The following is an 18,109-nucleotide window of genomic DNA, read 5'->3' as shown; positions in this document are numbered from 1 at the left end:
GCCCCTTATTCTATAATTTTTATGGAAAATGTCTTTCACCTTCTTAGATTTATTACTCAGTGGCTTGGGAGGTTTGTTTTTTGTTTGCTTGTTTGTTATTGTTGTTGCTGTTTTGGTATTGTAAGGCTATTGTAAATAGAATTGTTTCCCTGATTTCTTTTTCCATTGGGTTTGTTATTGGTGCATGTAAAAGATATTTTTAAAATTTATTGGTTCTTTTTAGGTATATGTGAGAGTAGAATCCATTTTGATATAATTATACAAGCATGGTATATATCTTATTCTAGTTAGACTCCCGTTCTTATGGGTGTACATAGTGGTAGAATTCACTTAGTTTTCATATATGTACATGAGAAATTATGTCAAATTCATTCCACTGTCTTTCCTTTGCTTATGTCTCTCCCTTCCCTCCATACTCAATTGTCTAATTTACTGCATTTCTATTCTTCCCCTCACCCCATCTATTAGAGTCTGTAAACAAGTCAGGATGGCACCTGGCATTTTGCCAGAGAAATGTTAGAGTCCATAAACAAGTCTGGATGGTGCCTGACAAAATGCCAGAGGGAGTGGTTTGTGAAGTAACGCCAGTGAGCCCTTAAGTGTGGAGATTCCTTATTGGTTGACTGCTGCACCTAGTTTATGTTAATTAAGATAAGCTGTGTGGAATGTATAAATACCTCTGTTGTCATACAATAAAGGGCTCCTACTCCTGCTATATCAATCTATGCAAGTTCCTCGTCACCCCCCGGGGTTATTTTGCTGCAGCCCCACAGTGGCAGATGGTGGCCCATTACGGGGGAGCCCCGGGACACTCGGGGGCAAGTGACAAAAAAAAAGCTGCCCGTCCATAGATAGGACGGGAGCAAATCTGCTGGTCCCTAGATAGGGTGAGAGGAAAAATGGTCATTTTGAGAAAATTGAGAGGATTGATGCAGTATGTTTTTGTCTTGTTTTGTCTCAGTGTATTGTATTATCTTTATGATGAAAATATGGAAGGGGTGAGAAGTAAATTACTAAGGGAAGGAGGCACCCCAGTGGAACCAAGAGCAGTTAGGGCATGTGTTGATGGAAGCCCAGGAACTCTAGTCAGAAAGAAGAAAGTTCAGAGGAGGAAGGATTATCAGAAAAAAAGTTGCAGCAAAAGGCTACTACTAAATATTTTTCATTACCGGAGGGTGCATGAATTGGTGCGGTGGTTACAACATTCGCGAGCCGGTCATGGCGGTCATGGCGCAGCAAGGACTTTCCAAGCTGCTGCAGCCGGCTGTTTCCCACCCCCCACCCGGGGAGCAGGACGCCACTGCGAGAGCCCAAATCCAGACCTGACCTGGAGGCCCAGTCTCATAAGCTTTTGCTCCTTGTGCCCAGTGGCAGTTTGAGTCTGGGACACTCCCCAGGGCCATCTGGGGCTGCCCCGACGCTGCAGGCGGAAGATGGCCCGCGCCCCTGAAGTTTGATCATTTCCAAGGCCAGTAACTACAATGGTTCTCCCACACCTAGAAGCTAATGAGTAATGAACACTATTAAGGCTTATTTCAAATGTAAAAAAAAAAAAAAAAAAAAAAAAAAACCTTGAAATAATGTACTAAATTGTTCAGAAGGTTGTTTTCTTAGTGGAATGCTACAGGATTTTCTTTAGCCATCCGGAGTTCCTGCCTTCGTCTCAGTGCCGGTGAAGACGAAGGTGGAAGAATTTCCAGTGTTGCTGAGAACCAGATGAGACTTCGGCTGAAAAACGGACGAGACTTCGGATCAAGCTAGCTGCCTGCAGAACTTACCTGGACTGTGATTTAAGCTAGCTGCCTGCAGAACTTACCTGGACTGTGATTTAAGCTAGCTGCCTGCAGAACTTACCTGGACTGTGATTTTCCTGGACTGTGAGTTAATGTATTGAGACACTGCTTTACCTGGACTGAGACAACAAACTGTAATCTACAACAAATTGTAACTCGGTATCTTTGCTAATGGTGTCATTGCTGGTATAATTTTTCCAAGGGCTTCTTGCATGGAGCCATCAATTGGCTTGGTATTGTGGCATTTTGTATCCTCCCCTTCTGCTTGTAGCAGATAATTTATGGTGTTTGTGTAAAAACCACTATGGTCGTTATTTAAATTAAACAAAAGGGGGAAATGTTAGAGTCTGTAAACAAGTCAGGATGGCGCCTGGCATTTTGCCAGAGAAATGTTAGAGTCCATAAACAAGTCTGGATGGTGCCTGGCAAAATGCCAGAGGGAGTGGTTTGTGAAGTAATGCCAGTGAGCCATTAAGTGTGGAGATTCCTTATTGGTTGACTGCTGTATCTAGTTTATGTTAATTAAGATAAGCTGTGTGGAATGTATAAATACCTCTGTTGTCCTTCAATAAAGGGCTCCTACTCCTGCTGTATCAATCTACACAAGTTGCTCATCACACACCCCCCCCCCAGTTATTTTGCTGCAGCCGGACTGAGGCACCCATCCCCATGCTTATTGTGAGTTAGCTTCCCCATACCAGGAAAAACATTTGATCTTTGGTCTTTTGGGACTCGATTGTTTCACTTAGCATGAGAGTCTCCAGATCCATACATTTGCTGGCAAATGTCATAAAGTCATTATGACTGAGTGATAAATACTCCATTGTGATTTTTGTCTATTGACTTTTTAATCCTGCTACTTGGTTGAATTCATTTATAAGCTTTAAAAGACTTTGGTAGAGTTTTGGGGAGGTCTTCTAAGTAAAAGATCCTATGGTGCAAACAGATAAATTGACTTATTTTTCAATTTGTAACCCTTAATTTTTTCTCTTGTCTAATTGCTCTAGTTAAAATTTCAAGTAGATATTAAAAGGAGTGATGAGAGTTGACATTCTTGCCCCATTCAGTTTTATAAGAAATGTTTTCCTTTTTTCTGCTTTTCTATGGCCTTGAGATGTAGATTTTCTCCTGTTTTTTTTTTTTTTTTTTGAGGGGGGATGCAGGGGAGGGAACAGGTGATACCTGGAATTGAACTCAGGGGCACTCAACCACTGAGTCACATTCCCTAGTCTTATTTTGTATTTTACTTAGAGACAGGGTCTCACTGAGTTGCTTAGAGCCTCGCTTTTGCTGAGACTTACTTTGAACTGGGATCCTCCTGTCTTAGCTTCCCAAGCTGCTGGGATTACAGGCATATGCCAACACACCTGGCTTTCTGTTTTTAATATAGACACTCATAGCTAGATACTTTCCTCTTAGGAAACTGTATGAAGGCAGTTCTAGGTACTGTTATGATGTAACATTATATAACTGTTATGATGTAACATCCAATTCTCCTTGGATTCTAGGAATTTTTAAAATTCTTCCTTAATTTTCTCTCTGATCTGTTTATCATTCAGAAGTGTTTTCTTTGAACAAAATTTAAAAATGAAAAGGGCTTGGGATGTGGATCAAAGGTTAGGTGCCCCTGGGTTCAATTACTGTTACCTTCACCCCCCCCCAAAAAAAGGCATGAGATGAGCCTCAGCACTAAAGGACCCCTGTATTCAATTCCCAATATTAAAACACACACACACACACACACACACACACACACACACACAAAATTACCAGGATAAATTTCTGATTGAGAAACTCCAGTCCTGGGCTGGGGGATATAGTTCAGTGGTAGAGTGCTTACCTAGCATGGGAGAGGACCTTGTTTTAATCTCCAGCAGTGAGGGTAAAAAAAGTCCAATCCCATAAGGTTGCATACTATTAAAAAAGTTATATAAATGGAATTATAATCAGGGATTAAACCCAGGGACACTTGACCACTGAGACACATCCCCAGCCTTTTTTTTTTTTTTTTTTACATTTTACGTTGAGGCAGGGTCTTACTAAGTTGCTTAGAGCTTTGCTAAGTTGCTGATGCTGGCTTTAAATGTGGGATCCTCTTCCTTCAGTTTCCCCAGTTGCTGGGGTTGCAGGCATGCATCACTGTGCCAGACCATTTATAAAAACATTTAGACAGGATCTTGCTATGTTGCCCAGTCTAGTCTTACATTCCTTGTTTCTAATGATTCCTGTGTTAACCTCCTGAGTAGCTGGGACTACAGGTATATGCCCTCATACCTGGCACATATATTTATCATATATGCTGTTTTTTTTTTTTTTTTTTAAGAGAGAGAGAGAGACGAGAGAGAGAGAGAGAGAGAGAGAGAGAGAGAGAGAGAGAGAGAGAGAAAGAGAATTTTTTATTATTTATTTTTTAGTTTTCGGTGGACACAACATCTTTGTATGTGGTGCTGAGGATCGAACCCAGGCCGCACGCATGCCAGGTGAGCGCGCTACCGCTTGAGCCACATCCTCAGCCCATATATGCTGTTTTTTAATTGCTAAGAATTGATTTGTGTTTTAAAATATAGTCTATTTTGTAGACAGTTCCATGAGTAGCTTAAAAGAAAATGAATTCAGCTGTTGTTGAGTGAAATATTCTAGAAATGTCTGTTAGGTCCATTTTGGTTTAGAGTGGTTTTAGGACATTAATGACTTTTTTGTCTGGATGACCTATTGGTGACCTATTAGTGAGAGAGCTATATTATAATATTCCACTACTAATGTATTAGGGTCTACCTGAGTCTATGTTGGGCAGCAAATGCTTTCAACATGATAATATATGCACTAAGACATCAGAAGTTTTTGGCTTACTTCTAAATGTGACCTATTTTCTTTTGAGGCTTATAAAATTCTATCCTTGTTCTTCATATTGGTTATTTTAAATACAATGTTAATGGACAAACATCCTTTTGATCTTGTTTATTTAGGGTTCTGAAACCTACTGTATCTAGATGTCTATTCCCACGATTTGGGAAATTTCCTGATATTTCACTGAAAAAATTTATCTATCACCTTAGCTTGTATCTTGGATTCCTTTTCAATCCCAGTAATTCTTGGGTTTGGTCTATTAGTATCGTTCCAGATTTCTTGAATATTCTGATCATGATCTAGTATTTTATTTATTGAGTTTTTCATTTACAGGATTTTGGTTTTGTTATTTTACAGAATCTATCTCTTTTATTTTTTATTTTTCTCTATCTCTTTTATTGAAATGCTCTTTATATCCTACATTTTCTGCCTAATCCACTCCTGGTGTCTCCTTAGTTCATTCCTTAGGTTTTATTTCAGTTCAACTTTGAAATTCTTTATCTGGTATTTCCCCCAGTACAGTGTCTATGTGGTCTGTAGTTGAAGCGCTGTGAACAAAATTGTAGGGGCATCTTAGTCCCTTACTTTCTCATATTACCTGTATTTCTATGTTGATTTTTGCTCATTTGCTGGGAAAATTCTTTTCTACTGTTTTACAAGAGACTTTTTCAAGCTGCTTTCTCTTTACTAAATGCACCAGTCTGGTCATATAGCTAAGTGTCAGTGCTCCAAATCAACATGAGCCTGCTGCTATTTTCAGTCTCTTGTACCACTTTGAGATGAGATACTAATCCCCTGTAACTGCAAACATTTAAGAACAAAGCCACATACTAAAAAAAAAAAATCTTCTTATTGAAAATATTCTCCACAAGTCTACCAGCTAGTGGAAAATAGGGGTAATGTTCTTGAATAGGTGAGAAATTAAGTATTAAAGAAAATTAAATTACTATTAAATTATATCATGCCTGAAGAGAATAAGAAAAAAAAGATGAAAGATCAGGGGATAGAGACAGAAACAGATAATGCAAGAGGACAAAAGAGGAAGTAATATAAACGTGAGCAAGAAGAAAAGATGGAAAGAATCATTCCAATCAATGCTTTAAAACATTAAGGAAATATACCAAATTGAATTGAAGTCAATATGAAATAATAAAGAAAAATCTATCAATCAATATGAAAACAACCTGTGAGATCAGAACTGACATAAAAGATTTATATTATTCCATGCTGAGCTATTGAGATGGAGACTATTATTGGATCTTCCCAATTTGGACTTTATCAGGTTTGGGGAGATTAGTAAATGCCCACATCTTCTCAGCTTAATCTCTAAATTTCTCTGAGTGTGAAGGTAGCAGTCTCACCAGCACATATCTGATAAATCTAAGAAATTCCCTTCATTCTTTGGTATATCTGGGCATTAAATAGCATTCTGATGGGTCAAGAAAGACAACACTCATTTATCCTTGTAGTCAGGTCTCTCCCCAGTTAAGAATGTAGACCTATAGAAAGGCTTCATTGCCCAGAGCTGTCAAATAAGGTGTTAGCTCCCCTGTTTTGATTTCATGGTTTGTGGAGCAGCAGCCTAAGGCAGTGGTACAGTGATTCAGCTATAATATTGTTGGGTGGCAGGGATGATGCTCCTGCTGGGGCACACAGGTTAGTGGGCCTGTGTCTAAGTACATTGTGCATCTATAGAAACCCTCAGTAGGATGCACTGTGCTGCTGAGGTATGGGGGACTTTCACTGGCTACTGAGGTGTGGAGGTTGTGCTGATTTCTTCTTGCTGCCAGAGAATGCCATCCATAGTCATGCATTTGAATGCATTTGGTAGCTGCCAGTGGTCATGGGGCCCATGCGTGTGGGATCTCTGTGTGGTTCATAGCCCTGCTGGGGCTTGGGAACCTCTGCATTGGTTGCTGTGGTTCCACAGATTCTGCCAGCCACCCAGGCTCACTCACTGTCGACTGTTCATGGTCCATGGCTACATACACTTGGGTGGCAGCTGCTGTCTTGGACTGCTTCCTTGGGGCAAGGGGGGTTGGGCACAAAGCTTCTATTGGCTGCTGCAGATCACAGGACCCTCACTCACCACTGGAACTTGCTATTAGTGGGATGGATACTTGGAGGAGGTCAGCAGATGTGAGGCCCGTGTATGCATGCTATCTGTAGTCTGCTAGACACTGGGGCCTCTGACTGCTACAAATCACAGAACTTATACCCACTCCTGGACCATGCTGTCAGTTTCTGTTCATGCACTTGGTGAGAGCAAGCAGCTATGAGGAGCAATGTGCCAGTGGGGTATGGGTGTGTACCTCTACCCTAATTGCTGTGGTTCCCAAGGCTTCTGTCAGCTACCATACTCACTGTCAGTGGGCTGATAACTATGAGTGCTGAGCAGGAGCAAGTAGCTATAAGAAACTTCTGCTTGGGGTGGGGGTTTAATTGGGCCTCTGCTGGCTGCTGCACATTTTCCAGGCTTCTGCCTTACAACCTAGACTTGGTTTCTGTTGATTGCCATTATATACTCAGCAGTGATTTCTGAAATGCCCCAGTCTGTGGGGCTTCTGTGTTGTACAGCACCACTAGGGTGCTGGGGAACAGGAATGTTTCTGCTGATTAATGGGGATTGTGTTGCTGTGTCCCACATCTGGGGCACTTGATTCCAGAGAGCTGGTGCCCAATGCCTCAAAAGTGACTTGATCTCTGATCTGCTCCAACCCAGTCTCTGTGTCAGCAGTAGAGGAAGGAGATTTGGCAAACTTTAGCTAGCAGTGATTCTTCTACATAAATTACTGAATCGGCTCATTTCAAAGGCATTCTCTATGACAATGTTACTAGGTAATATATTTTTCTCAGTTTTTGTTTTCTTAAAAGAAATATTCCAGGGACTTAGGTTGTGGCTCAGTGGTAGAGTGCTTGCCTGGCATGTGTGAGGCACTGGGTTCAATCCTCAGCACCACACAGAAAAAAATAAAGATACTGTGTCCACCTAAAGTAAAAAATAAAATTTAAAAAAGAAAGATTCCAGTCAAAAGATAAACTTTTTGCCTTTTAAAAAAAATCTAGCCCCCTCCCCCCACGCCAGCAAGGTACCACCAACAGAACTGTGACCACCAACAGAACAGGCTCAGTGGCCTGCGGAGGGGCAGAGCTGCCAACAACGCCTGCAAAGTAGGCGGACCTGCGACCCACCAGCAGAGTAGGCCCAGCAACCCGCGGAGGGACAGAGCCGCCCCACACGCCTGCAAGGTAGGCGGATCTGCGACCCACCAGCAGAGCAGGCCCAGCGGCCTGCTGAGGGGCAGAGCTGCCCCCTCCCCCCACGCAAGCAAGGTAAGCGGAACTGTGATCATCAACAGAATAAGCCCAGTGGCCCACGGAGGGGCAGAGCTGCCAACCACGCCTGCAAGGTAGGCGGACCTGAGACCCACCGGCAGAATAGGCCCAGGAACCCGCAGAGGGGCAGAGCCACCCCACTTGCCTGCAAGGTAGGCGGACCTGCGACCCACCAACAGAACAGTCCCAGTGGCCTGCAGAAGGGCAGAGCTGCCTCCCGCGCCTGCAAGGTAGGCGGACCTGTGACCCACCAGCAGAACAGGCCCAGCGGCGTGCAGAGGGGCAGAGCTGCCCCCACTGTGCCTACAAGGTAGGCGGAACTGTGACCACTGACAGAACAGACCCAGCCACCCGCAGAGGGGCAGAGCCGCCCCCCTCGCCTGCAAGAATAAACAATAGGTTACTGAATGATCAATGGGTTTTAGAAGACATCAAGGAGGAAATTAAAAACTTCTTAGAGTTAAATGAAAACACAGACACAACATATCGGAATCTATGGGAAACATTGAAAGCAGTTCTAAGAGGAAAATTCATTGCTTGGAGTTCATTCCTTAAAAAAAGAAAAAACCAACAAATAAATGATCTCATACTTCATCTCAAAATCCTAGAAAAAGAAGAGCAAAACAACAGCAAAAGAAGTAGAAGGCAAGAAATAATTAAAATCAGACCTGAAATTAATGAAATCGAAACGAAAGAAACAATTGAAAAAATTGACAAAACTAAAAGTTGGTTCTTTGAAAAAATAAATAAGATCGACAGGCCCTTAGCCATGCTAACGAAGAGAAGAAGAGAGAGAACCCAAATTACTAGCATACGGGATGAAAAAGGCAATATCACAACAGACACTTCAGAAATACAGAAGATAATCAGAAATTATTTTGAATCCTTATACTCCAATAAAATAGAAGACAGTGAAGGCATCGATAAATTTCTTAAGTCATATGATCTGCCCAGATTGAGACAGGAGGATATAGACAACCTAAACAGACCAATATCAATTGAGGAAATAGAAGAAACCATCAAAAGATTACCAACTAAGAAAAGCCCAGGACCGGATGGGTATACAGCAGAGTTTTACAAAACCTTTAAAGAGGAACTAATACCAATACTTTTCAAGGCTATTCAAGGAAATAGAAAAAGAGGGAGAACTTCCAAATTCATTCTACGAGGCCAACATCACCCTGATTCCTAAACCAGACAAAGACACTCCAAAGAAAGAAAACTACAGACCTATATCTTTAATGAACCTAGACGCAAAAATCCTCAATAAAATTCTGGCTTCAAAATCATATCAAAAAAATTGTACACCATGATCAAGTAGGATTCATCCCTGGGATGCAAGGCTGGGTCAATATACGGAAATCAATAAATGTTATTCACCACATCAATAGACTTAAAAATAAGAACCATATGATCATCTCGATAGATGCGGAAAAAGCATTCGACAAAATACAGCATCCCTTTATGTTCAAAACTCTCGAAAAACTAGGGATAACAGGAACATACCTCAACATTGTAAAAGCAATCTATGCTAAGCCTCAGGCTAGCATCATTCTGAATGGAGAAAAATTGAAGGCATTCCCTCTAAAATCTGGAACAAGACAGGGATGCCCTCTCTCACCACTTCTGTTCAACATAGTTCTCGAAACACTGGCCAGAGCAATTAGATAGACAAAAGAAATTAAAGGCATAAAAATAGGAAAAGAAGAACTTAAATTATCACTATTTGCAGATGACATGATTCTATACCTAGCAGACCCAAAAGGGTCTACAAAGAAACTATTAGAGCTAATAAATGAATTCAGCAAAGTGGCAGGATATAAAATCAACACCCATAAATCAAAGGCATTCCTGTATATCAGCAACAAATCCTCTGAAATGGAAATGAGGACAACCACTCCATTCACAATATCCTCAAAAATAATAAAATACTTGGGAATCAACCTAACAAAAGAGGTGAAAGACTTATACAATGAAAACTACAGAACCGTAAAGAGAGAAATAGATGAAGATCTTAGAAGATGGAAAAATATACCCTGTTCATGGATAGGCAAAACTAACATCATCAAAATGGCGTTATTACCAAAAGTTCTCTATAGGTTTAATGCAATGCCAATCAAAATCCCAATGGCATTTCTAGTAGAAATAGAGAAAGCAATCATGAAATTCATATGGAAAAATAAAAGACCCAGAATAGCAAAAACAACTCTAAGCAGAAAGTGTGAATCAGGTGGTATAGCGATACCAGACTTCAAACTATACTACAGAGCAATAGTAACAAAAACAGCATGGTATTGGTACCAAAACAGGCGGGTGGACCAATGGTACAGAATAGAGGACACAGAAACCAACCCACAAAACTACAACTTTCTTATATTTGATAAAGGGGCTAAAAGCATGCAATGGAGGAAGGATAGCATCTTCAACAAATGGTGCTGGGAAAACTGGAAATCCATATGCAAAAAAATGAAACTGAATCCCTTTCTCTCACCATGCACAAAAGTTAACTCAAAATGGATCAAGGAGCTTGATATCAAATCAGAGACAAGGCATCTGATAGAAGAAAAAGTTGGCTACGACCTACATACTGTGGGGTCGGGCTCCAAATTCCTCAATAGGACACCCATAGCACAAGAGTTAATATCTAGAATCAACAAATGGGACTTGCTCATACTAAAAAGTTTTTTCTCAGCAAAAGAAACAATAAGAGAGGTAAATAGGGAGCCTACATCATGGGAACAAATCTTTACTCCTCACACTTCAGATAGAGCCCTAATATCCAGACTATAAAGAACTCACAAAATTAGACAATAAGATAACAAATAACCCAATCAACAAATGGGCCAAGGACCTAAACAGACACTTCTCAGAGGAGGACATACAATCAATCAACAAGTACATGAAAAAATGCTCACCATCTCTAGCAGTCAGAGAAATGCAAATCAAAACCACCCTAAATTATCATCTCACTCCAGTAAGATTGGCAGCCATTATGAAGTCAAACAACAACAAGTGCTGGCAAGGATGTGGGGAAAAGGGTACACTTGTACATTGTTGGTGGGACTGCAAATTGGTGCAGCCAATTTGGAAAGCAGTATGGAGATTTCTTGGAAAGCTGGGAATGGAACCACCATTTGACCCAGCTATTCCCCTTCTTGGTCTATTCCCTAAAGACCTAAAAAGAGCATGCTACAGGGACACTGCTACATCGATGTTCATAGCAGCACAATTCACAATAGCAAGACTGTGGAAGCAACCTAGATGCCCTTCAATAGACGAATGGATAAAAAAAATGTGGCATTTATACACAATGGAGTATTACTCTGCATTAAAAAATGACAAAATTATAGAATTTGGAGGGAAATGGATGGCATTAGAGCAGATTATGCTTAGTGAAGCTAGCCAATCCCTAAAAAACAAATGCCAAATGTCTTCTTTGATATAAGGAGAGTAACTAAGAACAGAGTAGGGAAGAAGAGCATGAGAAGATGACTAACATTAAACAGGGATGAGAGGTGGGAGGGAAAAGGAGAGAGAAGGGAAATTGCTTGGAAATGGAAGGAGACCCTCAGGGTTATACAAAATTACATACAAGAGGAAGGGGGAAAGGGAAAAATAATACAAGGGGGAGAAATGAATTACAGTAGAGGGAGTAGAGAGAGAAGAGGGGAGGGGAGGGGAGGGGAGGGGGGATAGTAGAGGATAGGAAAGGCAGCAGAATACAACAGACATGAGTATGTCAATATGTAAATCAGTCGAAGTGTAACTGATGTGATTCTGCAATCTGTATACGGGGTAAAAATGGGAGTTCATAACCCACTTGAATCAAAGTGTGAAATATGATATATCAAGAACTATGTAATGTTTTGAACAACCAATAAAAAAAATAAAAAATAAAATAAATAAAATTTAAAAAAAAATCTATTTCATGAAATGCATGTGTGCTCCAATAAGAAAGGAAGCATCTTGTGTCTTCAGCTTAGGGCCTGCTTGGTATCCTTGAACCTCATGATTTATTCATTTTGGGGATTTACTATGGTTTTCTGCCAGGATTTAGTGTGTTAGTGCTCTCGTTGAGAATGCTCCAAAGTTAGAAAATGCCTTAGGCTGACTACACCCATTTCTTATTAGTTTTTTGTTTTTTTTGTTTTGTTTTTAACTTTTTTGTTATTTTTAGATATACATGATAGTAGGTTGCATTTTGACATAAAACAGATATATGATGTATAACTTCCAACTTCAGTGATTTACATGATGTGGTATTACAGGGGTCATGTATTCATAAGTGAACATAGGAAAGTTATGTCTGACTCATCGACTATCTTTTCCATCCACCACCCTTACCTTCATTTCTCTTTGTCTAATCCAATGAACTTCCATTCCTTCATCCCGCTACCCCACATTGTATGTCAGCAACCACATTGTCAGAGAGAACATTCAGCCTTTAGATTTTGGGGGTTGGCTTGTTTCACAAAGAATGATGATCTCTAGTTTCATCCACTTACTGGCAAATGCTATAATTTCAGTCTTCTTTACAGCTGAGTAATATTCCACTATATTTTCTTCATTCATTCATTCATCTGTTGAAGGGCACTTAGGTTGGTTCCATAGCTTAGCTATTGTGAATTCAGTGGATATAAATATTGATGTGGCCATGTCACGATAGTATATTGATTTTAAGTCCTTGGCATATATACTAAGAACTGAGATAACTGGATCAAATGGTGGCTCATTCCAGGTTTTCTGAGGAATCTCCACACAGTTTTCCAGAGTGGTTGCACCAATTTGCAGTTCCACCAGCAATGTATGAGTGTACCTTGTCTACCACATCATCACCATCATTTATTGTTCCTTATATTTTTGATAATTGCCATTCTGACTGGAATGAAATGATGTATCAGTGTAGCTTTAATTTGTAGTTCTCTAATTGCTAGGGATGCTGGATATTTTTTCCTATATTTGTTGACGATCCATATTTCTTCTTCATTGAAGTGCCTGTTGAATTTCTTTGGCCATTTATTGATTAGGTTATTTGGTTTTTGTCTGTGTTAAGTTTTTAGAGTTATTTGTATATCCTGGAGATTAATGATCAATCAGAGGTTCAGGTGATAAAGACTTTCTCCCATTCTATATGTTCTCTCTTCGTGTTCTTGATTGTTTCCTTTGCTTAAATATTTTTAAATTTGATACCATCCCATTTATTGATTCTTCATTTTATTTCTTGCACTTAAAGAGTTTTGCTCAGGAAGTAAGTTCCTAAGCTGACATGAAGAGTTGAGCCTACTTTTCCTTCTAGTAAGCAAAGGATCTCTAGTTTAATGCTTAGGTCCTGGATCCACTTGGAGTTGGGTTTTATGCAGAGTGAGAGATAGGCATTTAATTTCATTTTGCTATATATACATTTCCAATTGTTTCAGCACCTGTTGTAAAGGCTATCTCTTCTCCAATGTATGTCTAGTATGAGACAACTGTATTCATGTGAGTTTGTCTGTGTCTTCTAATCTATACCATTGGTCTTCATGTCTGTTTTGGTGTCAATACCATATCATTTTTGTTACTATAGATCTTTAGTATAATTTAAGATAAAGTATTATTTCCTGTGTGACTTTTCTTGCTAAGGATTGCTTTGGCTATCCTGGGCCTCTTATTTTTCCAAATAAATTTTATGACTTATGTTCCTATTTCTATGGAGAATGTCAATTGTGATTTTAATAGGAATTGGATTAAATCTTTATAGCACTTTGGGTAGTATGTCCATTGTGACAATTAATTCTATCCAAGAACATGAGAGATATTTCCATCTTCTAAGGTCTTCTTCCATTTCTTTCTTTAGTGTTCTGTAGTTTTTTTTATAGAGGTCTTTCACCTCTTTTGTTATATTGATTCCCAGGTATATTATTTTATTTTTTGAGGCTATTGTGAATGGGGTAGTTTTCCTAATTTCTCTTTCAGTGGATTCATAGCTGAATTATAGGAATGCATTTGATTTATGGGTGTTGATTTTATATTCTGGTACTTTGCTGAATTCTTCTATAAGTTCTTGAAGTTTTCTGGTTAACTTTTTTGGACCTTCAAAGTATAAAATCATTTTGTTGGCAAATAGGGATAGTTTGAATTGTTGACCTTGGGTTTAACATATATAGCTTTCACAATTTTGAGGTATATTCCTACTATCCCTGATTTTTCTACTGTTTTGAATGTAAAAGAATGCTGTATTTTTTCAAATGCTCTTTGTAAATCTATTGAGATAATCATGTGATTCTTGCCTTTGTCTATTGATGTAATGAATTTTTTATTGATTTCCATTTATTGAATCAATCTTGCATCCCTGGGATGAACCCCACTTGTTCATGGTGCACCATCTTTTTAAAGTGTTGTGATTTGCCAGTATTTTGTTTAAAAAAATTGCATTTATGTTCATCAGGGATATTGGTCCAAAGTTTTCTTTTCTTGATGTGTATTTGTCTGATTGGTATCAAAGTGATACTAGATTAATAGAATGAATTTGGAAGGGTTCCCTCCTTTTGTATTTCATGGAATAATTTGAGTGGTATTTGGTGTAAGTACTTGTTTGAAGGTCTTATAAAACTCAGGTGATAATTCATCTGGTCCTGGGCTTTTCCTAATTCATGGGATTTTGATGGTGTCTTCAATTTCATTGCTTGAAATTGATCTGTTTAAATTTTCTATGTCATCCTGATTCAATTTGGGCAGTTATGTGTTTCTAGAAATTTGTCAATGTCTTCAAGATTTTCTACATATTAGAATATACAATTCAAAATAGTTTCTTACTATTGCCTGTAGTTCAGTAGTGTCTGTCATGAGAGTTCCTTTTTCAACATGAATTTTAGTAATTTGAATTTTTTTCTCTCCTATTCTACATTAGCTTGGTTAAAGGTTTTTCAATCTTATTTTTTTCAAAGAACCTACATTTTGTATAAAATGTTTGAATAGTTTGTTTCAATTTTATTGATTTCAGCTCTGATTTTAATTATTCCCTGTCTTCTGCTTCTTTTGGTGTTGTTCTTTCTCTAGGGCTTTGAGATATAATGTTAAGTTATTTATTTGGTTACTTTCTATTTTTTTAATGAATGAGCTTAATGTAATGAACTGGCTTCATATTGTACCAGAGATTTTGAGATGTTGTATCTCTATTCTCATTTACTTCTAAGTATTTTGTTATTTTATCCTGGATTTCTTCAGCTATCCATTGGTCATTCGATAGGATATTATTTAGTCTCCAAGTGTTAGAGTAGCTTCTATTTTTTATCATTGATTTTTTTCTCTACCCCTGGTATCTTTTTTTATTTTATTTTATTTTTATTGGTTGTTCAAAACATTACAAAGCTCTTGACATATCGTATTTCATACATTAGATTCAAGTGGGTTATGAACTCCCATTTTTACCCCAAATACACATTGCAGAATCACATTGGTTACACATCCACATTTTTACATAATGCCATATTAGTAACTGTTGTATTCTGCTACCTTTCCTATCCTCTACTATCCCCCCTCCCCTCCCCTCCCATCTTCCCTCTCTACCCCATCTACTGTAATTCATTTCTCTCCTTGTTTTTTTTCCCATTCCCCTCACAACCTCTTATATGTAATTTTGTATAACAATGAGGGTATCCTTCCATTTCCATGCAATTTCCCTTTTCTCTCCCTTTTCCTCCCACCTCATGTCTCTGTTTAATGTTAATCTTTTCCTCCTGCTCTTCCTCTCTGCTCTGTTCTTAGTTGCTCTCATTATATCAAAGAAGACATTTGGCATTTGTTTTTTAGGGATTGGCTAACTTCACTTAGCATAATCTGCTCTAATGCCATCCATTTCCCTGCAAATTCCATGATTCTGTCATTTTTTAGTGCAGAGTAATACTCCATTGTGTATAAATGCCACATTTTTTATCCATTCATCTATTGAAGGGCATCTGGATTGGTCCCACAGTCTAGCTATTGTGAATTGTGCTGCTATGAACATCAGTGTGGCAGTATCCCTGTAGTATGCTCTCTTAAGGTCTTCAGGGAATAGTCCGAGAAGGGCAATAGCTGGGTCAAATGGTGGTTCCATTCCCAGCTTTCCCAGGAATCTCCATACTACTTTCCAAATTGGTCGCACCAATTTGCAGTCCCACCAGCAATGTACAAGAGTACCCTTTTCCCCACATCCTTGCCAGCACTTGTTGTTGTTTGACTTCATAATGGCTGCCAATCTTACTGGAGTGAGATGGTATCTTAGGGTGGTTTTGATTTGCATTTCTCTGACTGCTAGAGATGGTGAGCATTTTTTCATGTACTTGTTGATTGATTGTATGTCCTCATCTGAGAAGTGTCTGTTCAGGTCCTTGGCCCATTTGTTGATTGGGTTATTTGTTATCCTATTGACATTCAATAGGATATTATTTAGTCTCCAAGTGTTAGAGTAGCTTCTATTTTTTATCATTTATTTCTAATTTCATTCCATTAGGTTTTGAAAAAATACAAGATAATATCTCTATTTTTTGTATTTGTTAGGAGTTGCTTTGTTAAGATATGTTCTATTTTAGAGAAGGATATGTATGCTGTTGAAAAGAAAGTGTATTCAGTCTTTGATGGATGAAATATTTTATATATGCCTGTAAAGTCTAAATTATTGATTGTATTTTTAGTTTGATAGCTTCTTTGTTTTTTTTATTTTTGGTGGTGGGGGGGAGTGGGATCTATCCAGTGGTAAGAGAGGTGCGTTAAAGTCACTCAGTATATTGTGTTGAGGACCACTTGATTCTTGAAATTGAAAAGGGTTTGTTTGTTTGATGTATGTAGATGATCCATTATTTAGGGCATAAATATTATTGTTTTGGTGTTAGACACTTTCTACTTGTAATCTTAATCATTCAAGATCCATCAACATAGGTATTGTTCACATTTGGTAATGACCTTGTGGCTCATTGATTTTGAACTTGTTAAATTAAGTTAGAATTTGAATTTGAAAGGTTTTCTTGTTTTATATTGGAGGTGTTTAAAAACTCAATTTAAAAGTAAATGTATTTTTAAATTATGGAAAAATATACATAACACAATATTTACCATCTTATTATATATATAATTCAACAGCATTAAGTACATTCTCATTGTTCAGCTATTGCTACCATCCATCTCCAGAAATCATTTGATATTCCCAAACAGAAACTTAGTATCCATTAAATACCAAATGGTCATTTCCTCTTACCCCAATAATGAATCTGCTGAAAAAGAAATTAGAAAAACTATCCCATTCACAATAAACTTAAAAAAGAATACTTAAGAACAAATCTAACCAAATTGGTGAAAGATCTTTACAGTGAAAACTACAGAATACTGAAGAAAGAAATTGAAGGTCTTGAAAGATAGAAACACCTTCCATGGTCTTGGATAGGCAGAGTTAATATTGTCAAAATGGCCATACTAACAAAAGTATTCAAATTCAAGGCAACTCCCATGAAGATACCTATGACATACATTGCTGGTGGGACTGCAAATTGGTGCAACCACTCTGCAAAGCAGTATGGAGATTCCTCAGAAAACATGGAATGGAACCACCATTTGACCATTTATCCTACTCCTTGGTATAAACCCAAAGGACTTAAAGTCAACATACTATTGTGACATGGTCACATCAATATTTATAGTAGCTGAATTCACAGTAGCTAAGCTATGGAACCAACCTAGGTGCCCTTCAACAGATGAATGAATGAATGAAGAAAATATAGTATATATGCACGATGGAATAGCACTCAGCTGTAAAGAAGACTGAAATTATAGCATTTGCCAGTAAATGTATAGAACTAGAGACTATTATTCTTTGTGAAATAAGCCAGTCTCCAAAACCCAAAGGCTGAATATTCTCTCTGATGTGTGTTTGCTAACACACAATGTGGGGTAAGGGGAGGAAAGAAAAAAAGTTCATTGGATTAGACAAAGGGGAATGAAGATAAGTGTGGGGAACAGTAATGGAAAAAGACAGTAGAATGAGTTAGACATAACTTCCCTATGTTTACCTATGAATATACGACCCCTGTAATACCACTACATGTACAACCACCAGAATGGTAAGTTATATTCCATGTATGTATAATTTGTCCAGATACACTCTACTGACATGTGTATCTAAA

Source organism: Spermophilus citellus (assembly GCF_964194105.1).
Source record: "Spermophilus citellus genome assembly, chromosome: 5".
NCBI lineage: Eukaryota > Metazoa > Chordata > Mammalia > Rodentia > Sciuridae > Spermophilus > Spermophilus citellus.
This window is presented reverse-complemented; position numbering follows the sequence as displayed.